The sequence below is a fragment of the Cervus elaphus genome, chromosome 26, assembly GCF_910594005.1.
Source record: "Cervus elaphus chromosome 26, mCerEla1.1, whole genome shotgun sequence".
In the NCBI taxonomy this organism is placed as follows: Eukaryota; Metazoa; Chordata; class Mammalia; order Artiodactyla; family Cervidae; genus Cervus; species Cervus elaphus.
Genome location: NC_057840.1, coordinates 21049141 through 21061162, shown reverse-complemented (window position 1 = coordinate 21061162; position 12022 = coordinate 21049141). Strand labels below are relative to the sequence as shown.

Sequence of the window (12022 nt, the reverse complement as noted above, 5' to 3'; positions counted from 1 at the left end):
AAAATGATACCTGAATTAAATGAATAAATATATAGTCTAATAAGCTTGTATTTTATTTTTTTTGTCCTTATCAAGTCTTACAGCCTTTGAGAATCTATTTTGATGGTGATATACATCTTACTTTATGAAATTAAAGTTAACAATGCCCAGAATTTCTTTCATTACATCATTTTCCTCTTGTGACAATTAAACCCAGAGAAACAGTTCTTCATGTCCAAACACAATTATGTGATTTTAATCTGTTTGAATTTGAGAACTGGAACTAAAAAACGGATCCAAATATATGAAATCATTCTTTTGGAGATGATAAATAAATAAACAATAATATTTGTTTTCAATCAGTGTTCACTGACTGCCAATTGTAAGTTTATTGTACTCATGTATGATCATATTAGGAATTACTTGGTGAGCAATATAATATAATGTTTCACTCAAGTGACACCAGGGGACAATTCCTTCAGTATTAACTTCTTAGTTTTCCATATTTGATGTGCTGCTGCTTATGGCTTTTATCTTGTATAATTATAACTGATGGATTTTTATGCAGTGTAGAATTTCTTCTGCACCGAGTAAAGCTTGGTGCTCTGTGTTGGTTCTCATTTTAGACACTCAAGATTCTATGTTGAGTGTCTCTATGTATTTCTCCAGGACCTCCCAACTTTTTCCCTTCATAATACACAGAAAATAACATTTGATTCCCACTGGGTTAAATGTATCTGGTTGCTCAAGTTGAGAGCCTTTAGTACTTGGATCTTGGATGACCCAGGTTTCCTTGGCTACCCCACTGACTGAGGGTGATCAACATCTCATCACGCTGGAAACCCATTAACAGCACATGAGTTGGAGAACTCTGATCTGTACAATTAAGATAACGTTACCTGGATACAATCCTCAGAGTAGCCTTTATGTTTGATTTATTAGAATATATGCTTCTTGAGGTCAACAGACTTCACAGAATCATGGGATCAATCTTTAGAGACCCTTACTATTCATCAGCAGGGGTTGGGGAGGGTGAGATATGGGTCACGGAAAATTGGAGTAGAAAGAGTGGACTGTCATTTAAAGCAAGTGTTTTATTTCTCTGGACTGACATGGCCATGACCTAGAATAAGATAAGCTCTTACTTTCCTTTAACTTTCTAGTAATATGATTCAGCAGGATACTTAAAATTTCTTTTGCCATTATATTTTGAGAATATGTGGTCAGAATTTTCCCCCTTCTTCCCAGGATGGGAGGGAAAAAGAAATTTGACTAACATTCTACTCTGCTTCACAACCATCTAAGATCAGTTGTTTTTAATCACATTTTCTGATTTAATTGGTCTGAGGTGCACAGGTGTTTTTTTTTTTTTTTTTTTTTTTTTTTTTACAGAGTTTCCTCAGTGACTCCAATGGGAAGACATGGATATGAACTACTGATGAGTAAGTAGCCCAGTTTGTAACTGAGCACATATGTGAAAGGACACACCTCCTAAAGGGTATGTTTGAGGCAAAAGCAAACAGTACAGGAAGCAAGCAAATATTTACACTGAATAATAAGTATCATCTCTGGAAGTTTCTGAGTTGTGTCTCATGGGATTTGGGCACTTCAGTTGGGGAAATGGATTATTACTGCTCTGGTGAACTGGGAGAGGTTTTGTGGAAGAAATGAACTTATGGAACATTTTCAAAGAAAAAGGTAGTGAAAATCTGGAGTATGAGTTCAAAGACGAGGGGAAAAATTGCCAGAGCAGCAAATGGAGAAATAGACGGAGAAATGGTTCACTTGGTGAAAGAAAATTTTCAGGCAGTGGGTACCAGAGAAATGGGGAAGACTCTTGGCCTTCAGACGAGAAGCTCAGTAACTGAGCAACAATCAGAGTGATCTGCAGGTGGCCGGGATCAGATTAGAATGGTAACTGGCACATTTTTTCTTGGACTGGGCAATCAGAGCTGAGAAAGGACTTCATCAACAATAATCTTTACTCACACTCAAGGAAAAACTACAACAAAATAATAGAGCATTGACATTGACATTGAAGTCGCTCAGTCATGTCCGACTCTTTGTAACCCCATGGACTGTAGCCTACCAGGCTCCTCCATCCATGGAATTCTCCAGGCAAGAGTACTGGAGTGGGTTGCCATTTCCTTCTCCAATAATAAAGCATACTACCATGGAAAATATTTACTGACAAGATTAAGAGCACAATAAGGTACAGGTATATTTCATATTATATAGTATACATGTGTGCATGAGAGCTAAGTTGCTTCATTTATGTTCGACTCTTTGTGACCCTATGGACCATAGCCTGCCAGGGTCCTCTGTCCATGGGATTCTCCAGACAAAAATACTGGTGTGGGTTGCCATGCCCTCCTCCAAGGGATCTTCCTGACCAGAGCTCGAGCCCACGTCTCCTGCAGCTCCTGAATTGCAGGTGGGTTCTGTATTGCTGAACCCCTGGGGAAGCCCTTATATGGCATAAGGAAGTCACAATTAAACTGGAAGTAAAATACAGGTAGCAATCCAAAGCCTAATTTTATAATATAGCATCTGTGAAGCCATCTTATATCTACAATTCCTTCAACTAGAAGCACAAATTCTCCAAATTCCAAACTTTTAGCAACATTTTATTACCAGCTTTAAGGAGGATTTATTTCTGAATCTTTTCTAGAATTTTCAGGTAGCTTCTTTTTTTAAACCTTGATGCTCCACACATGTTCAGCTTTTCTCATAGCTAGTGGATGACCCCATGCTACCCTGCCAATGGAAGGATATTATTTCTGAGGGTACAAAATGAACAACCATTTCTGGGTTTTCAAGGTTAATGTTGATATAGCACTCTTTGGGTTAGTTTAAAAATCTCATCTGGTGCCTTGGAGTATCTCAGAGGGCCTACACAATCATTGGTAATCACTGTGTACATCACTAAGAAGACAGTTTGGCAAGATGGACGGTTCCAGGGGGATTATAAGCCTATGATTGGGCAGGATATTTGTAACTTCTATCAAATAGCCTTCAAAGTGCCTTTTGAGCACTAGAGATAGAAAATAAGGAAGAGAAAAAAGGCACACACAAAGAAGTAAATGTTTGGAATGTTATTGTCCAAGGGTGTGAGTTCTGCTTAATGTGACAAATATATGTCATAAATTAAACATGTCCCAAAACTATTCTGTTATTTTATTTTATTCAAGCGCATTTTCTCCCACTTGGGAATATGCCCTATATAAAAATGCATAAAATATTCACTTTGGCAAATCTACTTCCATTCATTTCTTGTTTTTCGGCATTCGGAAAATCTACAACGGTGTCAATATAACATTCTGATTATGTTTTTCAACTTCCCCATTCATTTACTTGGCTTTATACAAAAATAATATTCAAAAGATGGCCCCAAAGAAAATACGCTGGGTACCAGGGTCATCAAGTGAACAATTGCATCTTTCTCTGAGAAGGGAGCCGGGGAAATGGACCAAATTGCAGGAGGTAGAATCACATGTTTGTAGTCTTCTCTTTTCTCCATTTTTAATAGCATGGAACCATTTATTTATTGACTGCTTGAAATAAATTCAAATAGAAGAACTTTGTAAAGGCTGCAGTCTCTGGTAAGACCTACCTGGTGCCAATCTTTTTTGTTATTTATGAGAGGGCCTCAGAGAACTTGAATGTCTACTCTTTTCATCCAAGAGTTTGTGTTGTTGTCAGCTAAAGCACTTTTGTCTGGAAAAGATGCTGGACGATAATTCACAAGCTCACCACTCTCCTAGGACTGAATTGGGACCCCATCAAACCTCACACTTAAGTGGGTTTCAAATGTGGTTAGAAAATGAGGCACCCATGTTCTCTGAAGAGTAATTCACTGTTTCTAAGTGAGCAAGAATATTTCATAGCTCCCTCTGTTTTGTTTCCTGTGGGTAGGTGGGAAAAGAGGGCAGGCTGTGAGGTCAGGGTCCTGAGGAGAAAAAATTCCATCCCTGAGGATTTCCATTCCCTTGGCTTTTCTTTTTCCAATTTTCAAATTACCTTAGATTTTAAAATAATGGCTTTATTAAAATATAATTTACATATCCCAGAAACCACCCATTTAAAGTATACATTCAGTAGTTTTTAGTACATTCACAGATGTGTGCAACCATCATGACAGTCAACTTCGGAGCATTTTCGTCACCTCAGAAAGAAACCCTGTACCTTTCAGTTATCATCCTCTTTGTCCACAATCCCTACCTCCTTGGTCTTGAGCAGCCACTAATCTACTTTCTGACTCCATAGAATTCCCTGTTCTGGACATTTCATAGAAATGGAATCATATAATATGTGGCCTTTCATTCACTTGGCTTGTAATCTCATTTTGTCTTATGACATTTGCAGTCATGTTGTTTTGCACTGTTATGCTTTGAAAACTTTTCACGTGTCCCTAACTTTTCTCCTCATGACATTTATGACTCTCTGAGTCAGAGACACTCAGCCAAGACAGCACACCAATTAGTGTTTGTGAATTTTTGAACCAACTTCTCTTGTTTTCTTTCCTAATACAAGGAGAAGTTCTCTGCAATATGTCTCTAAAGAAAGTCACTCTGCTTCACTCCCACATTATGAAGCAGTCTTTTCTTGCTCCTCTCCAGTATAAGACATGATAGTACATATATAGTATATGTGATGACATGCTAAAAACCCAGGTCTGCATCTCCGGCATTGAGCTTCCACTACACCTATCTCTGTCTGCTCCTACCTCTATTCTGTCTGATTTTCAGGGTATGCTCTCACAGCGTGTTGTTTGGTTTGAAGCTATCCTGGTAAAAGAAATCAATAACACTGAACTTCAAGTCTTGTGGGTACTGATGTGCTGGCAATGGAATGGATCACTCCACAGAATTGCTACTGATTGTCCACTCTCCCCTATGTGGTTCAGAGAAAAGACTGTCTCCCACCAGGGTTGATTTGTCAAAACCATGGAAAGTATAATCACTTTGCTTATTTATTTAAATTTCTGAGATAGTTCTAAGAGCAAAACATTTACCAATTTCAGTTGTTGAATATAACTTCACTTGATGCACATCTACACTGCATTACAATCTAAACAAGAACATGAGAACAAATTGCCCTCAACATAGGAATATGCGTATGTATATATTTCTCAAAGGCACATATGTATATACAAGGATTCTATTTTACCTCCCTTTTGAAGAAGACTAAGCTATTTAGTTAAGAAATTTTGCATGCCTTAGACATACTGAAATGGAGGGACATGAAGTTTTCATTTTCTAATGGTTAATCTCAATTCAGTTAAAACTTTTGGATCTCAAAGAACTGCTCATGTACAGCCAGAGTGAAAGTTAATTAGGCCTCATTTTTACAAACTTGACTTAAATTTCAAGTCAAGAAAATTGGAGGGGAAATATCTCCTGATAAATAAATTTAAAGGAAAATGTATTTTCCCCTCTCTGCTTGGAGGTAAAAAAATTCTTTCTTAGGGAAATTTTGAAGTACTTTTTTTCTTTTGGATAGCAAATCCTCTGGTTCCCAGTGAGAGAGCATGAAGAAATGGATTGATTCACGTGGGCCTGTGCATTAGTCATCCACTGAAGTTGGCTTGTATTTGTTTATGTCTGTACCATTCATCAACCAAAGATGACCAGCCAGATTATAATCAACATTACATCATACAGTTGGGACTCCCCTGGCAATCCAGTGGTTATGACTTTGCCTTTCAATGTATGGGTGTGGGTTCGATCCCTGGTCAGAATCTAAGATCCCACATGCCTTGTGGCCAAAAAACCAAAACATAAAACAGAAGCAGTGTTATAAAAAATTCGATAAAGACTTTAAAAATGGTCCACATCAAAAAAATTCTTAGAAAAATAAACCCTGCAATTATTTGTTATAACAACATAAAATGAAAGAGAAAGATGTTGCCCTCTTCAATAGCCTCCCTTTCTCATTCTGACCTATGAAAGGAGAATGGGTGGTAAAGAAAGGACCCAAGGAACTGCAGATATAATTCTGATACACAGAAATGACAGGCAGGACTTCCCTGGTGGTACAGTGGTTAAGAATCTGCCTGCTAATGCAGGGACATGGGTTTGATCCCTGGTCTGGGAAGATGCCACATGCCTTGGGGCAACTAAGCCTGTGCATAGCAATAAAGACCCAGTGCAGCCATAAATAAATAAAATAACTCAACTGAAAAAAAAAAAAAAGAGTCATTGCCTTCTTTAAAAAAAAAATGACAGGGCACCTTTCTAGTTGGCATGGGAAGGTGCTTTTTCCCCCAGAACCTCGCCCAGGTTTCCTGCAGTTTGGGTGGTGATTGGCACATTCTTGTGCCAATGGGAATAACGGCTGGCTTCTCAGTAGTCTTCCAAAGCAACTGCCCCATATACCTTGGCGCTGTTCGCGTATAGCTTTAGTTGCTGACATTCTCAGACTGTTGCTGAACATCTCTAATAACAATACTTTACATTTTACACTTCTTCTCCTGAGTAAAATGTCTGCATTCTTCAATCCTTAGTCAAAGAAGATACAGTGAAAGATCACCCTAGGATAAAAGGCATGCTCATAGTCAGGGTGGTGTTAAGGTTTCTGTAAATTGTTGTGGTCAGAAAAAAAGAAAATGGCTTTTTATATATACTAATGTTGTGACACATGCTTTTTGGAAAAGTTTCAATTTGAGGCCAAAGTAGCATAAAAAAAGGGTAGGGGGGTGGGATGAACTGGGATTTTATTTGGGATTTTATATATATATAAATATATTGTGTCTGTGTGTTCATGTTTAGTTGTTCAGTTGTGTCTAACTCTCTTCAACCCCATGGACTGTAGCCCATCAGGGTCTTCTGTCCATGGGATTCTTCAGGCAAGAGTACGGGAGCGGGTAGCCAGTCCCTTCTCCAGGGGATTCTTCCCGACCCAGGAATCCTGGGTCTCCAGCATTGCAAGTGGATACTTCATTGTCTGAGCCACCAGGGAAGCCTGGTGCGTGTGTGTATATACTATCATGTATAAAATAGATACTGATGAGAACCTACTGAATAGCACAGGGAACTCAATATTCTGTTGTGCTTCAATGGGAAGGAAAAACCTAAAAAAGAGGTGATATAAGTATATGTAAAGCTGACTCACTTCGTTGTACTGCAGAAACTAATACAACATTGCAAAACAACAATACTCCAAAAAAATTAATAAAAAGGTAAAATTAAATAAAAAGAGTGAAGGAAAAAAGCAGAAGTATATGGGAACATTTAGAAGTCATCAAGAAATGAATTAGAATACTGAAAGGATAAGTTACATCTAGACAGGGAAGGGAATAGAGCATAAGAAGAGATGCAAGACAAGTCCAGACTATTGAGTGGTGCAGAGTACTCGAATATTCTCCAAGCCCAGGACTTACAAGTTCAGTTACCAGATTTACAATCCAAACAGAGAAAGCAGAATAATGGGGAAAAGTCTCTCCTGACAAAGACACATCATGGTGGGGCCTGTTGGAAAGGGCTGCAGGAGAACGATCCGTAGGACAAATATTAAAAATACGTCTGTAAGAAAGAAGCAATCATAGCCTAGCAGGGGATTGGAAAACTTGGCCGATAAAGCAACACCATGAGGGTATTTGGGGCAAACATTCTGTGGATAATAATCCAAAAAAACCCACAAAGTTCAGAGTTTAATAATCACCTGCAGGTGACATGAATTCTAAAATGCTGCTGAGTCCACAGTGTGGTCTCTGCCACTCAATCACACTCTGTCATCTCCGTGTAACCCAGCGAGGCAGAGAACAGTGAAATCAGGGATTAAAGTGGGCACAGACACGTGGTAAATACGACACCTAACATTCACTTCTCAGTTGCATGGGGAGCTATTCTGGAAAATGGGTGAGAGCTTCATAAATTCCTTTTACTTTTAATATTGAAAGTAAGAAGTCCCTTCTTTCCACTATTTTGCCTCAACTCATTGCCTTTAGCCTTGCACCCCCAGGATAACCAGCATCCTACTGATGAAAGATAAGATTCCCATATCTGCATGGGGAGGTTAGCAGTCCAGCAGCAAGAGTCAGCCAGGCAGGAGCCCTTTCTCTGAACCCCGTACATTACAAAAACAAGACCAACAGGGCTATCAGCTCAGAAGGTTTTGCCTTCGCTTTTCACAAATCTCCATAAATTTCAGAACAGACTAATACCAGGACAGCACTTTTGGCATCAGTATGCAAAGTCAAGACACAAAAAAGAATTTCCTGACGCATTCTCTATGTGTAGTTTCTACGAAAAGAATAATTCTTTTTATTCTGCTGCTTCTGAGAAGTGAATAATGTGTCAGGAAAAAGTGATAGATCTATTTTTCTTTTCCTGTTTCAGAGCTGGGAAGTGAAGTCAGACTGTGACATCAAAGGCTCCCCAACAAAAAGGGTCTGTATCACTGGTACATCAGTTACCGCTCTAAGACCCTCTGAAATGTCTCTAATACAATAATGGATTTTTGAAAGGATTTATTGTCAGGCTTAACTAGGGTGGGAAAAGGCTGGAATGGTCATCTCCAGGATGTGCCCTGCCCACTGCACCCGGCTCTCCTGCAAGTGCCAGAACCAAGCCATAGTGCCCAGCCATCAGCTGGCCTGGAGCTAAGACCCAGAAGGGAATGGAGGGTGGAGAGAAACCATGGTGGTGATGGGTGTTTTGGAGAGAAAAAGAGGCTATGGAGAATTTATGGAGTGTTTTTTCCACTCCTTGAAATGAAATGAAATTGGTGTCCCCTTCCCCCAAATTATGTGGAACCAGTGTTATTCCTAGGTTTTGACTGACTAAAGCACAACAAAAAATTCTCCCTAAAGAGAGAACATAGATACTTGCACATTTTGGATGTCTGGTCTACAAAAAGATTCCCTAATCCAGTTGAAATACAATAGATTTCATACGTATGAGGCAGTGTTTGGCAACTGGCTTTTACACCTAATACTTACAGAACATAGATACATGCACATTTTGTAGCCCTGGTCTACAAAAAGATTCCCTAATCCAGTTGAAATACAATAGATTTCATACGTATGAGGCAGTGTCTGGCAATTGGCTTTTACACCTAATACTTACAGGACACTTTATATTTACAAAATGTTCCAAAACCACCTTTATTAGCTAAGCCATAATTAACCCTTCTGGTAGAGACTACTGGTGTCTATCTTAGATATCAGAAACATGAAACTACCCCCAGCTATAAAGCACACTAATCATTGAGTCAATAGTATTAATCTTTCAGGTTGTGAAATTTCCTTCTTGTTCTTTCTTTCCCTTCTTGGAGATATCTCTAGAGTTCAGCTTGAAAGCATATTTCTGGTACAGTTCTCTAGACATTTTGTATAAAAGTGGATTTCAATCCACATTACATACTTTCCCAAGGTAGCAATTGATTTGAGATAGCATAGATTTGGTCAGTAAAAGCTTCTGTGTCAGAAAAAGTCACTCCACTTCATTGAAAGTGGAAGTGTTAGCTGCTCTTTCGTGTCTGACTCTTTGTGACCCCATGGACTGTAGCCCACTAGACTCCTCTGTCCATGGATTTCTCTAGGCAAGAATACTGAAGTGGGTAGCCATTCCCTTCTCCAGGGGCTCTTCCTGACCCAGGGATGGAACTCGAGTCTCCTGCACTGGCAGATGGATTCTTTACCATCTGAGCCACCAGGGACCACTTCATTGAGGTTCATCTAACTTTTAAACGAACTGGGATATTTGGGTTGACCCTCTTCCTCAGAGGGTTGTGAGGCTTCATGACTTTATATAAATAAATAACTTGAAGATTTATGGATTGGGGTGATTTCCTAGAGACTCTATAAAATGTCCCAGTTAGTAGTATTGAAGCAGGAATATTTTAATGTTTAATTTTTAAGTCAAATAAAATTGTACATAGAAAAGTCCTTCACCTTAAGAACTATGATTGAAGGTGTGATTCAGAGTCACACCAGGTTTCCAGTAAGCAAGTTTTTATGAGCATAGGCAAATAATTTAAACTCACAAATACTATTTTCAGAAACCACTTGATATGTCTCCTGCATCTGATGAGTTTATGGCTGTCTGAAAACAAAAATCAGATAGAGTAAGGGAGCTGAGGAAGAGAGGGAAAGAGAGAGGAAGAGGGCAAGAAGGGAGGCATAGGAGGAGGAGGGGAAGGCGGTGATGAGGCTCCAAAGAAAATGGTTCGTGAAGGAGAGCCAGTCCTAATCCAGCTGTTCCAAGCCAACCAAAGCATCTGGTTTCTTTAATTTAGTACACTTCATACTAAAAGGCCAGCTTGTTTACACTGTATATTTTGAGTTATTTAAACTCTCTCTTCCAAACCATTGGGTTTGCAGCTTCAGGGGAGGCTTTTCAAATGTGGCTGGAAAGGATTCCCACATCAATATCACATGGCATGAATGATATGGAAAGAAAAAATTAAGGACATTCTAAGAGTAGTCAGCATGCCATTTCAGACTATTTTATTAGGATTTTTCTGAGAGGACTGAAAATGTCCTCAAGTCAGCCTCTATAGCATGCAAATGAGGCGATGTTCTCTGTACAGGTGGGCACATATGCAAGTGGGTAAGTATATGCCCCAGGCGTAAGGGGTATCTCTCTATTGGTTATCCTCTTCCAGAAATACTATTTACATTTAAATTAAAACACAAGCTGAAAATGCACAAAAGTATTAAAATCCGAGAAGATCCTATTTGGAACCCTCTGGAAAGACAGGGTTCAGTCCTTGATCCTTGGTTTCTTCACAGAACTTCTCTCATCATTGACAGGGCTTTAGTTTTTTTCCCTTGCAAGTAGGGATGGCCCAACAGCATCCTCCACCCAAACTCTAGTCCCAAATTTTTAATCATTTCAAAACACTTCCGCTTGGGGGCCCCACTATCACCTCGATGTCCAAGACAGAACTCAGCATTGTACCTACACAAGTCCTTCCTCAGTTTTGTATTTATGTAATTGATGCCATCCTTCTCCTGGTCAAAGAGCTGGGAACCTGGGAGCTAATTTCAGCTACTTTGTCTCACTGCACGGAGACCCCTCGTCAAAGAAGCTAAGCCCTGTTATCATTTGCTTTATAATATTCTTAAAATTTGTCCCTTCTTTCCACTCCCATTGCTCTCTCTTCACTTGATACCCAAACTCTTCAATGATTTGCTGCTTGATTTTCCTATATGTGAGACTGAAAAATATACATTTGAAGGCAAAAACCAGAAAAACTTCGGAATATCATGAGTAAACAGAAGGAGCTTAACTCTGCCTAGAAGCAACCCACAATTTGAAACCATTCACAAGAAAACGAATTCATAGCGAGGCACTTGGCCAACCATTACATTCACAATGCTCCCATGAGACAGGTTCTTACCCATTTATCTTTTTTGTGGTCCAGGCTGACAGCATCACTGGCCCTGAGCTGATCATTACAGCCCTTCCACTGTCTGGCAATATTTGGCAAATCTCACCACTTTCTCCAGGTTTATTGATCTTTGATTTTTAAACTCAGATAGAATAGATGTTCAGACAAAGGAACGCTTGCTCTCATTTCTCAAGTCTCTCCAGCTGGGACTGTTTGACCTCATCAAGAGCCGTAACTGCAGTAACTTATGGACCAATAGCAACAGCAATGCCCAAGGGGAAATACAGCTGATAAACAGAAGGCAAGAGCTAGGTGGTGAGGGGTTGGCCATAAACACTTAAGGCCTCAGTGTGACACCTTTGTGGCCTGTGTAATTCCCATTGACGTCAATTCCATGTTATGGATACTTTAGGACCACAAGAAAGAACCTTACATTGCTTCACGAATTAAGAGTTACTCAAAGCTCAGAGTGTAATCCTTAGACCAGCAATATTGGCAGTAAGTATAAAGTTGCTAGGAATGCAAATTCATGGACCTTACACAGATTGACCTTCTGAATCATAATGCCTGGGATTAAGGCTCAGGAAATTGGTTTTACACATTCTTCACCTGATTCTTATTCATGCTATAGTTTGAGGAACACTGTGCCTTCCATACATGATGATAATAACTAGTTATTAGCAAACAATCAAATAAGTATGCAAAT

The 12022-nt window shown here is 39.3% G+C and overlaps 1 protein-coding gene and 1 long non-coding RNA gene across 6 annotated transcripts in view; one reads left to right on the top strand and one right to left on the bottom strand.

The window, feature by feature from the left end:
• The window catches only part of PDE7B (phosphodiesterase 7B), a 344516-nt gene that overhangs the window by 105761 nt on the left and 226733 nt on the right, over positions 1-12022 (bottom strand). The gene's annotated exons all lie outside the window — the stretch shown is intronic.
• LOC122684385 overlaps positions 1-12022 on the top strand; it is a 69137-nt gene that overhangs the window by 25974 nt on the left and 31141 nt on the right. Inside the window, exon 2 of the long non-coding RNA XR_006338018.1 lies at positions 1372-1421. This is a non-coding gene — a long non-coding RNA (uncharacterized LOC122684385). The remainder of the gene's footprint in view (positions 1-1371; positions 1422-12022) is intronic.